General features: G+C 42.6%; 1 long non-coding RNA gene across 1 annotated transcript in view; it reads right to left on the bottom strand.

The window, feature by feature from the left end:
• Positions 1–5,325, bottom strand: part of LOC130157343 (uncharacterized) — a 365,996-nt gene extending 360,671 nt beyond the window's left edge. Inside the window, exon 1 of the long non-coding RNA XR_008824814.1 lies at positions 5,168–5,325. This is a non-coding gene — a long non-coding RNA (uncharacterized LOC130157343). The remainder of the gene's footprint in view (positions 1–5,167) is intronic.
• Positions 5,326–17,328: the final 12,003 nt, after the last annotated feature.

Below are 17,328 nucleotides of genomic sequence, written 5' to 3'. Positions count from 1 at the left end.
AAATAATATGGGGTTTCCAGTTCCTTGTTCAGTCACTAAGAAAATATCCTTTGAATTAACAACATTTAAAGTGAAAAAAAAATAATTTACTTCTCCAAGATGTGACTTCTATTTCCCTCCCCCCCACCCCTTTTTTTTAAAGCAGAACAAGAGTCATGTGTGCTTTGGTCATTTGTGAGCCCTGGCAGGTTTCAAGGAGATTCAGAGCTGTGGGATATAAAGTTTTATTCCTGCATCTAGAGGCTTGCTGCAGGGAGATCTCTGAGAGCTGAAGTGACTGCTCCTGTGCCCCTCTACAGGGTCCAAGCACTGGAGTATCAGGGGACTTCAAATGGCAGCACCATCAAGACTGGGCCTTTTCAGCCCAAAGGTTCAGCTTAGAGGTATGATTAAATCCAATTCCCCCATTCCCGACACACAAACCCCAGGCATGACACAACTGAACAGCCAGAATGATACCTGTCCTTCCCTCATCCTCCCGTCAGGCAATCAGTCCCAAATCAGCAGCAAATAGCAAGTTGCAGAAGCAGCATCTAATTCAATGAATTCAAGTTCAAACACGTGAGGGATTACTGCACAGGCCATACTGTTCACATTCCTGCTCAGAGACAGGAAATGTAAAGCTCCACTAATGCATCTTACTGAGATCCCAGCTCCCAGTTTACCCATGCTCTTTCAGGAAACTCTGATGCTCACTCAGTTGTGTTTCCACCTGAACATGACCAGGGAGAATTCTCCATTTACCCATCCTTATTTTTACATGAGGCACGATGAGACTGTAACATCAGCTGGGGTTTCTTGCTATTGCAATACACTTAGCTTTCATTTTTAAAGGATGTTGTTTTTTTCAGTCGAAGAGATCCTGAGGCTAATTTCCCATTCACTATAGAGAACAGAAGACTTTCCTGTACAAGTACCAAAGACTTTAGTAGTGACCTTGGTTTTTTTCATGTCAGCCAAGAAATAACCCATCCCTGTTACCACACAAAAGCACTTATTTAATGTTGATGGAGAGGAAGTGTACCACCTACTGAGTCACCAATGCCACATCCTAAACACCTGGCTTTTGCCTTGCTGGGCTTCCATTAAGCATGAATCTACCCTGACTGGAGCGGTAGAAGAAGTCTATAAATAAAACCTTGAACCACACAACACTTTCCTGGATAGGAGGTATAGTGTGATCTGCTAAAGTTTACGGACTTCCAGAAGAAAACTGAAATCCTTTCCCAACCAGATACATCTGCTTTGCTTTTGTCCAGTTTCAGGGATAACTGTGCGTGTCATGTCCCAACGCAAGGTATAAAATCAAGTTTCCTTGAAGTCAGAAATAAATAAAGTCACAGCTACAATTTTAGTATTTTAAAGCAACTGCACAAAATTACGGCCAAATCTGCCAAGGTGTTAGATGCCTAATCTCCCACTTTCCAACTCCTTTTGTGAAAGTTCATCCAAATTCTTACCGTTCCCACAAGACTTCTGTATAAAAAATACATTTCTTAAAGCCAAACTAAAGACATTTCTTGCAATTGAAATTTTTGCCTATTCAGCAATGAATCATTTGCCATCCACAGTACATCCCAGAGTTGACAAATAAAGCAGTATTTGCCATCCTATTGCAAAACACAGTACAACATATTTTAGGAAATGATTCTTCATTAAAAAAACATAATCTAGGGCAGTACGATGCAACAGAAGTCACACAGATGGGCTGTATCCTGTGACTGGCTCTGAAGTAAGCATGAAAACAGTCACAGAACATTTTGGGGGCAGGAGGAAGCACACTTTTTTTCTGTCGGACATCAGCTTGCAGATGGGCTCGCTCACCTTTGGTTTGTCCTGAGTCAGACCGCAATCCCTTTACCCCCCATGCTGAGGAGCTCAGACTCTTGGCAGTGATCCCACAGGTAGGATGATCTAGCCAACATCCTTCAAAGACACTTTCTGGAATGTGCTGCCACAAGGCAGTGCACGTTTTCCACAACAAAATGAATGTTTATCTACCTAAAGCTTCGCTTCCTTCTGTATCTGCTACCTGAAGAAATGAAACAACTGTGCTCAGGCTCAGAGACCAAACCCATAAATATATAGTTTGAAGGGAGGAAGAGGTAAACTAGGGAAGATAGTAATGACAAGGAGGGTTGTTTCTGTAATTCACATCCTTCTTCAGCCTGAATTTCTTGCCTCTTTTAAACTAATGTTTGCAACATGTAATTTTGGAAAACCTCACACGTTGCAGAAAGTATTTGCAATAGCTAAGCTTTTTTTAATATATAAAGTATCAGGAGCATCACCCAGGTCAGTGCACCATTGCACCAAAACAGAGAGAAACCAAGTGCATGCAGACATTTCCAAGAGCAGGATCACCACAGTACATACCACCAACAAAATTGCTAATACTGTTTCAGTGAGAGGTCCCAGTACAGATTGAACAAGGGAAGCCACTCCTGAAGAAGAACACGAACTTGAACTATTAAAGACAAAAATAGTGCATTTTCTTTTCTTAGTGCATATCCTTTTCTAACTGATAGCACTATACTTAAGCAGTAATAGGCCTCTGCCTCAGTGGGACTACGGCATCGTTTTTCTCAAGAAGCACCCAGGAAGCCACAGCAGACAATTGCTCTCCAGGAGAAACACCACTGGCAGAATACCCTAAGGAACAAGTCAGCCTAATCAAGATTCTGCTCACATGCAGAACAGGAAGATAAGATTCCCCTAGCTGCATAAGAATTCTCTAGTGATATTTCCCAGAGGAGAATGCACCAAAAATTAAATTATCATAGTAACTGTTTTGTTTCTTTGTTTTCTTTATTCTTTTTTAGTAATTTCAACACAAAGGTAAAAAAGTCCACCTCCCCCCCCCCCCTTTTTTTTCTTTCACTTTTTCAAAATAAATGACAGTTCTCTAGATGTACTAGATCTCCCGTAACTATCCAATTTTCTCATAGAATAATTACTTTTATTGTCACTCAGACTTGGCCTAAAGCCATATTCTGAAACCCCCAAATGCTAAGTTAAATAAATTATTTGTCCTTTGCACAGAACTCAGCCTCTCCAGACCCTGCACATGAGAAGCCCCTGCAGGGAACCACGCTTTCATAGTCTCATTCCTAGCTCCTCACACTTCTTGGACTAGAGATATGGACAGGCACATCGGAAAGGGGCAGAAAGAACACTTCACAACCATCTTATCCTGCGAAAGGAGCACCAGCACCCATTCCCACAGAGATGAAATCCAAATCGGAATCATACAAATCCTAGAATGATAGTGTGGCTAGGAGAAAAAGATGAGATTCCTTCGCAGGTTTTGCCTAAGCCACAGCAGGACCCTCCAGTAGGGTTATAGGCCCAGACACGATGAGGCTGCTTCAATGCCGCAGCACCCTCTTGCTTTCATGCATGAAACCCACCTTCTATCTGCTAAATCAAAACACAAAGAGTACAGCAGAAACATCTAAATTTTGAGTTTGTAATAGGAATAAGCCCCTTACACAGTTTCACTTTCTGTAGGTTACGAACTAACTTCCAGCTCCAGTGGCTTTGGATTCAAAGCCAGAGCGACCTGGCTTCAGGGGAACTATTTCGCATTTCAACCTCACACCTCTCGCATTGAATTCAAGTTGTGGGGAAAAGGCTATCACATCAGCACTCTTGCTTAACATTTTGAGTCACATATTACGTTAGTCACAAGACACAGTAATTGTCTTTCCATCCCTTTTCTACAAAACAGACACAAAAAAAAAAAACCCAAAAACCTCCACACGCCCTTGACTCACAATTATCAAATAATCCTGCAGTGAAAAGTTACATATTGCTATTTACTTGTGAAAGGGATGTAGGAAGTCTCACTCCCAGGGGCTGCAACCAGTCTGCAGAGCATCAGCGTACAAACCGCTGGGTACAGCTGATGGGCCTGACATTCCTCCAGTGCAAATGGCTCCATCTCCAGCAAGACCCCTCCACTTGGTCCCCTTGCTGTCCAGTAAATCATGCAGAAGTTATCCTTCTTGTCCCAGTTATTTTTTTTTATTTATTTTTTATATTTTTTCAATAAAAGCAACTGAGGGCCTTCTCATGTGCAACCTCCGCACTGAAATAACCTCCACGTTTTGGATTACAACAATGAGAAGACAGGGAGCAGCCAGGCTTTGCCTCTGTCCTCAGCTCACTCTGGTGCAGTTCAGTGCCAGAGGGATCATGGAAGAGGCTCAGCACTCCAAGCGTGTTGTTGCTCTTCCCTTCGACTGCTGCGATATTAAGCCATCCAAAAAAACGGGGGAAAAAAGTTCAATTTGCACAGAATGCCCCAAGCGCCCATAAGCAGGACACGCCAGTACTCCCAGCACATCCCTTGCTTTTCAAATCATTTTTCAACTTTACAGCTCGGTAGTATAACAAAAACAGCTGCACAGCATTGTTTGGTCCCTTCCTGAGCTTATTACTCTCCGTCCTTGCTGCTGCTGCCTGCTGGTTAGCAGCTCCTTGGCCTCTTCTCATGGCATCTCACTGGTTTGCAGAACACCAGGTGCTGGCTGGCAGGCAGGGACAATCTCACAAGAAAACAGCAAATGTTTTGGAAACTTTCTTTTTTCCACAGGGGAGGGGAAAAATAAGGCATCGCATCCACACTGGTCCTGGTTTACACTGCCATGTTTTGCAGAGCACCCCCTGCACACAAATATGCCCTGCTCGCTATGGCCAACATTTCTGTGCCTTGCTCCAAATTATCCCTGTACCTCTGTTGCCCTTTCTGTGTTGTTTTTTTTTTTCCCCTCATAATTTTGACCACGCAGGCTGGAGGCAGCAGTTGGGTGGTCCCCACTACCCTGCAAGGAGAAGCACCAGAATGTTCCAGGGTTCTGGGCCGGGCTGGCAGCAGGGCTGCAGCGCCAGACACAAATTCACCATTGTTTCTTAGCTTTTTTTGAGGTATTTTTAAAACTTTTGAGGAAAAACATGCCTTTCTCTATGCCTCAAGCACCTTCATTCCACAATGAGGGCACAAAAGCGCCGGGCAGGTGAGGGAGTCACGGCCACCCTCCCGCAGCGGTGCCCGCCAAAACGGGAGCTGCCGCGCAAACCCCTCAGCGTGAGGAAGGCCGAGCTGGGGGGTCACGGCGGCCTCGCTGTCCCCACACCCCTCACCACCCCCTTGCCTTCCCCTTACCCAGCTGCCCTCAGCACCCTCAGGGACGCCCCCGTCTCGCCGCTGGGTGAGGAAAGATCAGTCCCCTCGCCATGAGCAACTGCTTTGCGCCTCGGGAAATGGCGAAGCGCGGGAGGCCGGCGCTGGGGGCGGGAGGCAGCGCGCGCCGCCCGCACGGCCGCTGCACACGGCTGCCGCGCGCGGGGCGGGGAGGCGGGAATCGCCTGAGGGCTCAGGCTGGCCGCGGGCAGCCCTTGGCACCGCTGTCCCCGCTTTTCCCTGGCCAGGGAAATAAATACTTGATGCATTGCACCACCTGCTGGTTTCTGCATATCGGACACATGAGCATCTCACAGGTTAAGAAAGAAGGGTTTCGCGGGTGGTTTTCGTGGGGTGTAAGGCTCCTGCGGTTTCTTGCACATGGGCATTTCCTGAAGATTTTCCTCCTTGTCAAGGAATTTAAGTGCCTCTAAATAAGCAGCCTAAGAAAAGCCACCTCCTGGAGAAACGACAGGCAAATCAGTGTGGAGTTTAGGGATTTCTCTGAAGTACAATCGTCAAAATCTAGGCTTCTCCCTATCCCTTGAAAACAGAGCCTGGTGAATTTTGCAGAGCCCTTGGGGAATTATTTTCTGAAGTGATCCATTGATGGTGGGCACTTCTATTTGCTCTATATATCTAAATCAGGCTGCCTGCCTGTAAAGGCACTTGCATTTCACGAAGCCCCAAGCTGCTGCTGTTGGACCCCATGGCCCTGTGAAGGGGGTTCGGCCTGGCCACCCGCAGCCCACCATCACCTCAGCAAGCCCTAGCTGGCTGTCAGCGGTGACTTATTTCAGCCAGTTTCCTTTCTGGGCTTGATTCACCCCAACTGAAGTCATGTTCATGAACTTACTGAAAGTTGCTCCTTGCTGTTAATTTACAGCCTGGTGAAGGCAAAAGGAATAGATTTGTATTCCCCTCCCCGCCCCCCCCACCCCCCCCGGGAGTGACTTCAGATAATAAAAATATGAAGAAATAAATACATTAAAATTAAATTATATTATATAGAGGAAGGACACTCACCTCTTTTTCTTCCTTTAAATTCAAGTGCAATACTAACTAAACCAGTAACACTAGAGACAGCTGATACATGCAGGAATTATTGGGGGACTACTGTCTTGCAAAAAACAATATAACTTGCATTTTAACCAAGTAATTATTGCCTGCAGCAGTTAATGTAACACAGTGATAGTGCTGAGGATTTGTGCAAAGAGGAAAGTGTAGCTGGCTTTTAGTCTCTTCCAGCTCTGTGCCCAAATAATTCAGTTCGCATTTCCCCTCATCTCCTCTGCTTGTTAATAGCTATGCAGCATCTTGCAGGACGGAGGTCTGTTTTCAGATGTGTTCCTGGTACAGGGATGAGCCTACAGACACCAACACAGCTGGGCACTGACAAGCACTACAGGTCTGTTCAATGACACCTCTACTGTAACCCTTGCCATATCTGCCATTTTAGTCTGCCTTGCAGCAGCACCTCCTGAATACCCACACCACCCTGTAGCGCTTCACATTCCTGTCTGGCCCCCTATTTTCCTAATGATGAGACCCTGTTTTACAATTAGTGCCATCACAGCAAGAACTAAACAAAAGAAAACTGGCTAGCTCCATAGTGTATTCGATTTAAAGAAAAAAAAAGTTTCCCTTTACAGGGCCCAGCAAATGTCCAAGGTTCAAACAAAGTACAAGGTGCTAACGAACAGAGTCTTGACAAACCTTGTTTTCCTGCACAGGGGCTCAGTACATAATGTTTTCATTCAGCTGCTACTGTTCAAGCATGGAAAGTGTTGGTAAAGAAATCCCACAGAGTTCAGACAACCATTTTCCTAACTTAAGCTTCCCCCTCCGCTCCTCCCCCCGTTTGCCTTTCGGGCCTCTGCCAGTCAAAACATAAATATTCATCAGCTGATATTTGCAGTAGCTGTGAAGTTATGAATAAGGCCAAACGCCTTTCCCTCCTGCCCCATCTGCAAAATGGCAGCTTCTGGTCTTAGCTCATGGTCAAACAACACTTTCCAAAATCCCTAAAGTGCACTTGCAGGCTTTTCAAATTCAGTCGGGTTTTTAATGCACAAAGCAGAAATGCTGTCTACCTAATATTTACCCTGGGATTACTGAAATATATATAAATATATATATAATTTTGCTATGCTTTAAACTTTGTGATGCCTTGACGTAATAGACAGAAGTGTTGGCAGCTCAAAATGTTGGTTGGTTTATTTCAGGGGACATGACTGCTGCAGGTTTCCTTTCTGAATCAAATACCAGACACTTGAACCATTTGTTGTGCAGAAAAGAGAAACAGCTTTTATTCTTAATGCTGGTTTCTTAACCACCTGGGTGCTGTCAGAAGGAGCCACATGCACTGGAAAACACTTTTAATAAGACTCCTTTAAGCCCGTCTTAAACCCTGGATCCTGAAAAATGGAATCCCAACTGCCTGTCATACATGCTTTCTCTCTGCAGATTAGCGAGAGGCTGCTGCTTTACAAATGTTCCGTTCTCACAAAGCTTGGAATTATGCTCTTAAACCTAGCATCGGTTAGCAAAAGAGCGAGACATCGGATGTATCCACACCAGCAAAGTCAAAAGCAGAGATGTCAGAGAAACAAGACAACAGTGCAGAGCCTTAATGAGTCTAATTCAGCTGGGTACCATTCCACCCAAAAGACCTTTACTGATGGACCCAGATGGGGACCTCAAGTCAAACCATCACTGGATCTTAGAGGCTTAAAAGTCCTAAATGCCTAGAGTCATTGGGAAGTTCTAATAAAGAGGCTCAGAGACATTCAGGATCAGGAAAGCAGTACACCCATTCATAGCCTGGGTCACACTAATTACTCATGTAAACTGTCTTATCTTTTCTGATTCACATAGGTTCAGCCACTAATAAAAAAGAACAAACGCCCAAAACATCAAAAGGAAAGGGATAGGCTTAGTAAGTTTCAGGGATGTTGCAGTCATCTAACCTGATTTTCACCATGAAAAAAACAGAACATTTCACCCAACAAGTCTTCAATATTTTGTGGTCAAGATAAAGTCTATCTTCTCAATAAAACCATCTATTTTTTATTTAAATACTGCAAAGGACAATTTACCACATCCCTTGGGAGCACACCAACACTAATAACCCTTGCTGCTGCTAAAAAAAACCAAAAAACAAAAAACAAAAAAAAAAAACCAAAAAACCCCACCCAACAAAAAACACCCCACACTTTGTTTTTAATATCTTCAGCTTCGGCCACTGGATCCTGTATGTCTTTGTTTTGAGATGAAAGACCCTCAAAATCATCTCGCTGGCACATCCAAACCAAAATCAGGTACTCTTTCCACCTCCTTAATAATCAGCTATGTACAATTCTCGGTATATTTGCACTGACACAAAGGCTGCACAAGTGTTAGGTCCTGCATGGCTTCCACCTCCAAGCTAAAAGCAGGCTTTATGAAATCAGACCCAAGTTCACCAGCAGATTCAGTGAGGACCTCAGGCAGCCTCTAGCTAACGTGTCTGGAGAACAGCAAAACCAGTAAGCCCAGGGAGCTGCACATTGGCTAGGGCTTTATTCTTTAGAGGCACTCAGCTATGGACATAAACAAATTCCAAAAAGGCATGATCAGGGCAGGAAAATGTATAAGGCAGATGTTAGATAAATACCTTAGCATGGCTTCTCTGCTTCTGCATACAAGTAACTACTTTGTGTGTGCACATGTCTGGGATGCATTTATACATTTAAGATCAAAAGGCAGCCCCTTAGCCAGACACATGTGCAAAATTTGGTTTTGCAGTCCTAAATCACCTGCTGGAATTAGCTTAGGATCACTTGATTTAGAAGATTTTAATTCACAAAGAGAAAATAATATATCAAGAATTGCTGCTTGTGACACTAAATGCCCTGTAAAGTTACATACTGACTGTTTTCTTGCAGCAAATTACACTACACCCCAAAATCTAAAGTTCTTTCTAGGCTGATGACCCCATTCTTATCAGCTGCTTACATACTATTGTGCTACTTAAAAGCATCTTGTTGGAGCAAAGGAAGTGTCTTTGTGACAGCATAAGTGAACAGTAATTGACACACTTCACTGAACATACTCATATTGAGATGAGCTGTTCTAGCATTAACATGATAACGCTGCATTGCAGGATGGTCTAACTACAGCCAGCATTAAAAACAAAAACAAGAAAAAAAAATAATCACAGCAACACCTTTCCACAACCAATGAGGTGGCAGGGAAAGGAGTGTATGCCAATTCCAAGTAGAAAAGGAAAGAGAAACTTTGAGGAATTTCTCCTTAGCCATTTTCTCAAGAGGTTGGGAAGGTGAGACTGGAAAAAGCCAGCTGTGAAGAAAGGAATGTAACTTAACTAGGCTGTCTTCTCTGTAAAGACATCTTTACTTAGATGCATTGTGTTATACAGCATGCTTTTGTAAAGATTTCAAACTCTTTAGAAAATGTTAGTAAGTCACTGCTCTTTTCTAAGCATCAAAAGCAACAAAGCTCAAAATATTGTCTCCTGGGTTCCCATGTATTAATATATGCTGTAATACACATATTATTTTCCCTGTATTAATAGCCAAAAAGCTTCTGTTAGAAGCAATAAAAGTCCTTCAAGGTAAATTATCCAGTGTGTTGCAGAGAAGATTTAGTCAGAATGGAAACTTTCTCCATGACTGTGCTGCAGTCACAGCTCTAGACAACATGGCAGCAGTGCACAGTGTTGGCTTAGAGATGCTTTATGTCGTAGCCAACATCTTTGCTCATCATATAGTACTGAAGAATTCCAAACACACAGTAAACAGCAAACAAATTAATAAACGAGCTTGTGGGCTGGAAGTACTCTACAGTTCCTTGTTCTTTGAATACACTCTACATCCTCTATAACTAACAATACAACTCCCATCCATATCAGAGCAATAATGGAAAAAGGACTGAGAATCAAAAGGAATACATTTTATCTTTATATCTTTATGATAAAAGTGCCTTTCTGTGATAGGTCAAAAGTATGTTTTTATGCTTGCTGGGGGGACACATACACTCAAACCCAACACACTTGAAACTGATAAAAAGCAGAGCACGCAGATGGTTTACCATTCATCAGCATGCCAGCAAATTATATAGGTTGTGTGTGGTTCTGTAGTCTGTTAGGCTGCAGTTACAAACCTACACATAACTACTTGCAAGTGACTATCCATAGACTAACATGAGAACACAATGTCAATGATGCACCATGAGATCTTCTCTGAGTTTCTCAGGCACCACTGAATAATCAGAAAGTAAGTGGGAGCTATAACTATCAGAGATGTCTTTCAAGCATGCTGTACAGCTGTGGCAGTCTTCCAGGTTATCAGTGAGCACATAAAAAGCAAAGGTTGGGAGACTGAATCCAGTTAAGGTGTAGTTTATGGATAGATAACATGGAGAGTGAAGTATGGAAGTCATAAGGTACTTGTTTATTTCTACATTAAAGTGTGAATGTCATGCACCAGGGCTGTTTGTTTTTCTGTTCACACAAGATGGCCAGATACTCAGTATCAACTTTGTAACAGGGCAATCTTAGCTGGAGTAACTGTACAAGCCTTGCCAAACTAGGAACAATCATCACAACCTTGCCACAGAATTTGCTGTTTTACCCCTGCTGTCGTCTCAAAATTCCTGGTAAGAGTGACAACCACACACCTGGCGTGACAGCTGCGAGCCCCACAAATTCAAATACTATGGGGCTGATGGGATGCACACAAAACTTCCAGGAAAACAATGAAAAATTCAGTAGGTGAAGGTAGGGAGTGATGAGCCTGTAGGTTCAGATTCTCAGCTGACAGATCAGTACAACTTCACAGGTTGCAGCAGAGCAGTGCTAGCTCACAATTTGGTCCTAAACATTTTGGACAAAGATCATATCAGCATCTAAACAGATGAAGTGGAAAGAATGTTGTAATGGTGGTGGGCTTCTTTGTTTATTCAAACGCATGACCCTTACAGCAGAAGTTCTGTAACAGCAAACCCTAACCTCCCTGGCCCTGGGACAGCACTGCTAAGCGAGTACCGTGATGTAGCAAGACCACTTTTGCTAGCCTCCTGTTTAACTTCTTCACCGTGGCTGTAGGCGGTGTGTAACCTGAGAACCAGGGACTGGGTTCCTCTGCCTTGAAGATCCACTCAGTGTTTTCTCTACCGACTTAAAGTGATGCTGAAGCACTACAGGCTGCCTGTGGCTTACACCAAACTCCCACCTATGCAGATTCCCTTGTCCCATCTGGGAAACCAGTATAACTAGACTTCAACTTTACTCCTGGGTAGGGGGCTCATGAAAAATGAAAAAAAGATCCTACCTCCTTGCCAAAAGTCCTTCACTAACACCTACATCTGTCCAGACCTCATTTTGAAATATTTCCAAAGGGCAAAGACTCTGTCCAAAGGTCTCAGGCATCTCTCTCTCATTCCAGCTTCCCTGTGAGATCAAAACCAAAGCAAAGGCTGGTGCAGACAGAGTGCCAATATGCAGGATGCAATGAGATGCAATGCCACAACAAAGTGAAGATGGATGCTGGGCACCCCTGGACCTGCAGCCATGTGTTAAAAGCCGTGGAACAAACTCATCAGTAGCCAGTAAGGAAATGAGGTGGATTATTGCCAGCTCTTATTCTTTATTTGCAGATACATTCTGTTGTTGTGCTTTCCTGAAACTGCGACTGAGTTCTGTTTTTCCTAATATAAATTTCTCTGTCTGTGACTCTTTCAAAGAGCTTGCCACTGTAGTTTCTTGTATGAAGGGTGATTTTTTAGTTTTCCCAGTTTCCTGGGTAGAGATGTAAGCTTGTCAAAGGGAATTTGCTTATACCAAATTCAGTAATTTTTGCTGCTCTTAATTACCTGACAGGAAGGCTGCAGATGTGTAACTTCAGAGTCAGTGACAGTTTATATTAAAATTATCATTGAGAACACACCAGGCTAGTTTATCTTTGACAGAGCATGCAGACAGACCCAGAGGAAAACTTAGGTACGTGAGATCCTGCGGTTCAAATTCCCATCTCTGATCAATATTCAGGTCTCACCTGTTGTGAAGATTGTTTATGTCATACCTGTGCTAGATTTTGGGGTCCATTAACAATACATGCTGAACTTATTTGCTAATCGTACCAAGTAGATATGTGTACAACACACATCCTGAATTTGAGTAAGAGCTAAATCTATGCCACGTTGCCTTATTGTAAGATTCTTGCACCTTCCTTTGAAGTCTTCATGATCGTTCTTGAAAATATAGACAAATCTCACGTGAAGTGAACCTAATCATGAGTACCTGGTCTACAGGAACCTTTTTAATGACAACTGTTATAAACCCACTACTTTCAGTCCTCCTAAGAAAATCTATTAAGACACAGTATACAGAAATAAAGTTGTTAGTATACTGAAGGGCTTGGGGAGAAGCCAAGTAAAATCATGTTATGATATTGAATTATAGATAACCAGGAAGAAATAAGAGGTCTTCCAGTCCCATACTGCAAAGCCACCACAGTCAGAATTTTCTTGGCGAACTGGCAGAGCATAAGATATAATTGTAGCTGTATAAGGAGCTGTACCTTCTGCAAGGAAAAATATACAGGTTAAAGGCTCAGCTGTGGCCCAGCTCTACCTCTGTTCTGCAGTTCATCTGTGGACCATCCCCATAGTTGTTGAGTACTTGTGATACGTGATGTCCACCCCAGAGTTATCAGCCTCAGGGAGAACATCATGATTTATAATTAAGGCAATGGAATGGAAATTTAAGAGACTTCACTGGGGAAATCAGTTTGTTTCTACCCCTATTTTATAAAGATAGACTTTCTCTTCCTGTGCCTGTCAATTTACACTTCCTGACTCTGTTGGGTAGCAACTGCTACTTGCAGAAAAACATCTTTGCAGTGCACAATGCTTTCTTGACCTTGACTGAAACGTGCAGCTGCTGTTGTCATAAAATAATAATCAATATTAATCACTGTCAGTCTAGTTATATGAATGTCTCCCCCTTAGCTGAACAAACCATCTGTATGTACGTACCAGCCTTCCATATGATAAAGGTGCCACCAGTGCAATTGATTACTCAGTATGGTTAACTACATGAGTGCCCTGCAGGATTGTGACAGAGGAGATGTATTGATGGTCTCGGGGCATTCCTATCAGGGTGCTCCTGGACATGATTTATCCTGCCCATCTGAAATGATGACTTAGGATCTGCAAACCCCTAAGGGGAAATCAGACCTTTGAAGTTCAGCTGGGACAGCCTCTGGGTGCCTCTTTGAGAGCTCCAGACCCTGAAGAAACATGGGGCTGGCCCTCAAGGGTGTTCTTATATTGGCACATAACCAAATTACCTATGCAAAGGAAGAAGCTGAACTACAACACAAAGGCATTTTGCATCTGGATGACATGTTCTTAAAGCAGCAAAACATCTTTGTTATGAATGTAACATATGTGGTACTCTTCCTCTGTTTGGCAGGAGATAAGAAAAACAGAAGCAACGCAAAAATGAAAACAAAATGGAGCACATAGGCATCATGAAACAATTACAGTGCTGTGTCTCATTAGTATCTAAATCTGGGATTGCCAAACTTGTTTTAAAAACAGTTTTGTTCAACACTCAGTGACAGAATTTAAAAGCTGACATATCTCACTGTATTGTGGGCCACAGTCACAGCTGCTGTAAATCATTATAAACTAATGAAGTCAATGAAGCTTCTCTGATTTACACTAGCTGAGGTTATGGCTCAGTAAGGATAGACTTGCTTTCTAGGAGTGTTCAAGGAAGCCAACTTCTGTGTGTCCTGTGATGAAGTGGTTATTTATAATGGCCTTCAGTGTGGTTTAGAGCCAAATTTCCACATCAAAAGTAGCTTTATAAGAGATATCCTTACAGTGAGGTTCAGTGCAAAATCATGACTTCAGAAGCCAGCTTTCCTCGTGCTCTCAAGTATTTGATTTCAGCCTGAAAACCATCTGAGAAGCCAAGAAAAGCAGAGCCATTCCTGCCTACTTCCCCAGCTCTGCTTCATCTTTGAGCTGCCTGCATATCCAACAGGCCCCGACCTACACTGCCCATTTATCAAAGCGAGTTACTCTAAGTGTCTGTTTATTTTTGTTCAGAAATTCCCAGTAAGACAGACAAGTTTCATGCTTAACCTGAAAAATTGGGGATGGAGGTGGAGTTCTTACCAGCTCCAGAGCTATTTGTTTGACTTGGCCACTAGTAGAAATAAAACACAATAACATGTCCCAGTGTCACAGCAAGAGGTGGAGGTCACAAGAAAACAGATCATGTCTTTCACAGCTCTTCAGCTTCAGCATGCTGAATTATGACTCCTATTATTTACTTACTGGATTCTCCACCCTGTGCGCAGGCTCCAAGCATTCAAGAAGCAGCATGTCTCTGCTTCAAAGAGCTAACAGGCTAAGCAAGACAGTGAAATCTGTCCTGAAGCTACGCTAACCTCCTCCTCCACTTTTTTTTAGCTGAAAGGTCAGATGTTCTCACAAACCTTAGCTGACTTCTGGCATCTTCTGCTCACCAGACTACCATTCCTGCAGTCCTGCACCTCTGTGCTCTCCTCTGCCATATTAAACTGCCAGGCTGTCATGGCAAATATGTTCCCAATGCAGCCAAACCTGTCCTCCAGGCACCAGCCACCCATGTGTTGCAGCTCAAGGTGGTCTGTTGCAGAAGCATATCGCTTTTTTTAGGAGGGCCATGGTCCCTGCATGTCCAGCCTCGATGTGCTCTAGCAGATGACCAGAAAACGTCACATGCTCCTTTCACTGACCTTGTCACTTACAGACTGTCTTTTTTAGAGCTTCTTGCTAGAAAGTTCTTCTCAAGTCCAGCTGTTGAGAGATTCGAAACCACAGCTGAAGCCTCTCCAAATCTCCCAAGTGGTTTCTACACATCCTCTGTAGAGTACCACGCTCTTCCATATTCTCCTCAGTGGGTTTAATCCCCTATGGGCTCACTGGGTGCAAGAAGACAACTTTGTAGGGATGCTTCCAAAAAGGGGATCTTCTAAACTGACAGCAACAAAGAAATCCACATGTAGGCTGAATATGAAACATTAGTATGTAAAAGCCTGCCTCACATCTCAGCCTTTTGGGAGGTACCACTTTCTCCTTAAAAGTATAGCATCCTCCTCTGTCATAATCTAAGGTTTTGCTCTTGGTCTCTTCTCTCTATACAAAAGATCTGATAAATATTCTCTCATTAAGAGCTACAATTTCGTTTTCCAGGGAATGTTCCTAGTCTACCTCAGAGGTGGTTAGGGAACCCATTTAGTTACTGGTCAGTCACCAGCCTCCCAAATCGGTTGTTTTTTATTCAGCACCCAGCACAACAGTTGAGTGCTGTCTTTCTGGGTGTGTAAATACCACTCGCTGTTCCTCCCTTACTAGATATTTTTTTTTTAATGTAGACATTTTTTCTTGGTATCTATGGCTTAATATGGAGCCAAGGTAATAAAACCATCAAGACACTATGTTATTTGATATAAGGGTAGACAGATATACTAAAGCATCATAAATGCAAAATACACCTTCTATTCCCCTCTACTTCTATGCCTTGATTTGGGGACTATGACTAACTGTTCCCAAGAGTTTGTTGAGTTTGCTTGTTACTTTAGAGGCAAATTGTGTATTTCTCTATTTAACATATCTCACAAAGACCTATTACTTTCTTCTGTTATATTGCTTATATTCTTCTTAGAAACACCCTCACAAACTGCAGAAAGATCCACCACCACCACCTGTTATGTGTGCTATGTTTTGTTCTCAACTTCTCCAGGGGAAGCAACTGTGAGGTAGATTCTTTTTCTTAGCCTGGACATTGTTCAGCTTTTAAAACTGTCGAGGGCAGTCAGTCTTTCTGCTTCCTAACCTGAAACCAAAATTCAAACAAAATACCTACCTTTTTTTTTAATAATTTGCAGTAGTTGTTGTTTGGTTGTCTCAATATCAAGGGAAATTATTTTTGTTGTGGAATATTTAAAAAACCAGAAATCTACCAAACAAATTGATTTCATTTCTGTTAACGCCATCTCACAGCCTTTCAGTGTTTGGCTCCGATTTTGGTTTTTGATGCACATCAGTTACTAGGATTGAACTGGAAGGCAGTCAGACAATTCCCAGATAATAAGCAGGAAAAACCAATGTAAAGCCATTATCCCAGAGGAGCTAGAAATAGTTAATTACACACAAGTAATGAAACCAGTTTCCTCACCCTCAGAATTTATCCTGGACCACAGAGTTACAGAATTTTCCTTGGATCTGGTTGGGGCAAAGACAGGAAACTGCATCTTCTAAACTTTAGAAATAGATCTTAAACATGTAAACATAAGATATTATGCCCCTATCTTTTAAGTAACATTTATATTATCTAAAATAAACAGTCTTTCTGAAGTTAGTCTGTAATTGACATCTGACACAGTCCACATTGCAACAGATATGATAAGTGCAGTAAACAGCAGAAATTATGCTTCTCTGTGCTCTGAGAAACATTCATATTTCCTTACACAGATAAACTTTATTTTGTTGCTATGCAACCCTCACACAACACACTACATTCTGCAGTAAATAAGAGTACAGATTTTACAACTGAAGGGCAAGCATGTGGCCTTTTGGGTTTTCTCCCCATTTTGAGTTCCAGCCCCAGCTTTAGTTCACATTGTAATATTCCATCATTTCATTACAAAGCTGCCTCTAAAGCTCAGTAAGGGATATTTCAAACAGAGCAAAAAAGGAGAGTCAGAATGCATAAGTCCTTCTGACGCTGATGGGAAACAAATGGTGGACCCAGTGATGTCAGTGACAGCGGAACAATGAAATCAAGGCTTTTTTTCTTTTTTTTAAATCCTCCTTAAAAATGAACACTAAATATCTACAACAAAGTTTTCAAAACCTTTCTTCAGCAGCCTCTCCTCGTGCCCAGTAACATATGTTATACCTGCAACAGAAGAGACAGATGAAGAGGCCACCCTTAATTCTACCAAGATCAGGTTAGTAGAGTCTTACCTCCTCTGCCTGCTCACTTTGTAGTATGAAGCTATTCCTTCATTATTAACAGTTGCAAAATTTCTCCTGAATTCAGTGGATATTTGGATTGTTCAGAGAATAGGGGAGCAGATCCT

Source organism: Falco biarmicus, chromosome 12 (genome assembly GCF_023638135.1).
Source record: "Falco biarmicus isolate bFalBia1 chromosome 12, bFalBia1.pri, whole genome shotgun sequence".
In the NCBI taxonomy this organism is placed as follows: domain Eukaryota; kingdom Metazoa; phylum Chordata; class Aves; order Falconiformes; family Falconidae; genus Falco; species Falco biarmicus.
This window is presented reverse-complemented; position numbering and strand designations above follow the sequence as displayed.